The sequence below is a fragment of the Anoplophora glabripennis genome, unplaced genomic scaffold (assembly GCF_000390285.2).
Source record: "Anoplophora glabripennis isolate ALB-LARVAE unplaced genomic scaffold, Agla_2.0 scaffold26, whole genome shotgun sequence".
Lineage (NCBI taxonomy): Eukaryota > Metazoa > Arthropoda > Insecta > Coleoptera > Cerambycidae > Anoplophora > Anoplophora glabripennis.
Genome location: NW_019416261.1, coordinates 120911 through 122067, shown reverse-complemented (window position 1 = coordinate 122067; position 1157 = coordinate 120911). Strand labels below are relative to the sequence as shown.

At 32.8% G+C, this 1157-nt stretch overlaps 1 non-coding gene across 1 annotated transcript; it reads right to left on the bottom strand.

Annotated features, from left to right (window-relative positions):
- Window positions 1-634: 634 nt before the first annotated feature.
- LOC111693150 lies at window positions 635-755 on the bottom strand. Its single transcript, XR_002763355.1, has one exon. It is a non-coding gene; the product is annotated as a U5 spliceosomal RNA (small nuclear RNA).
- Window positions 756-1157: the final 402 nt, after the last annotated feature.

Genomic DNA, 1157 nt, shown 5'->3' with positions numbered 1-1157 from the left:
TGCTTTCTCAACTTGAATTCAAATATATTACTGCTTCGTTTCTGCTGATATTCATGGTTCTGCTAAAAAATGAATTTATAGATGTTTGCAAAAAATTTGCAAATCTTTCCGTGTGGTATATTGACAGGTAATTACCTCCCCTTAAATTAATTTATAAATTAATAAATAAAACACAAAAGCAATTTGTGCTTTGACTGCTGCTACTGTGAAAAAAAGAGATTGAAAAAGTAATGCGATAGTTCTTTCTTATATTGGAATTTAATTAGAAAATATACGCGACAGAGTGTGATACGAGATACAATATATGAAACGGGAATGAGTGAGGAAGTACAAATTGTACTTGTACATCCGCACTAAATACGATTCCGTGATGCGGATCTTTTGATGCGGATCTTTATGTTGATACATTTCGCATCATGCGGATCATTAAAAATATCCGTATTGCCCATCTCTAATACTGATTACCGATTTAAAATCCCTGATATTAAAAAAATCACATTCACGAACAACGTCGATATCGAAAAATCACGATATCGTTCATCACTAATACCGAATTATTAACGACAGAAAAGTAAAACACGACGTATTTCTGACATTTCTGTAATAAAAGAATTCTATGTTTATTTAAATTGCAGGCCCAGTTTTCACACCGGGCACTAAAAAAATTGTGTATAGACTCATTTGAGTGTTCCACCCCACGGAAATCTTTAGTAAAAGGCGAAAGATTTATTCGATCTGAGGTGAAACCAGAGTACAGTAGGTTTCTAAACCAAGAGTGTTAATAATATCCAATGAGATCATGTCGGCAAGATGTAAGTGCCGCCATCTATCAGCGAACATGTCAACTGCACCATCCTTACCGTTTTGTTTTGTACCTAACTTTACTTCTCGGGACTTGAAGGTTTCTAGTAAAAATATAAAAATGCCCCTATTTTAACAAAAAAAATTGTATTAGATATGATTGGATTGTATGATTTACATATGACTTTAGATGGTAAACTCCTGTTAATATAATATATGATATTGTAGCAAGCATATGATATTGTATCACTAATAAGAAAAATTGCTATTATAATACAAATCATCTTAACAACTCTTACTGGTTGATTTCCCCTACTGCAACAAAACTTTGACTGTGTGTTGCGTATACTTGTGTG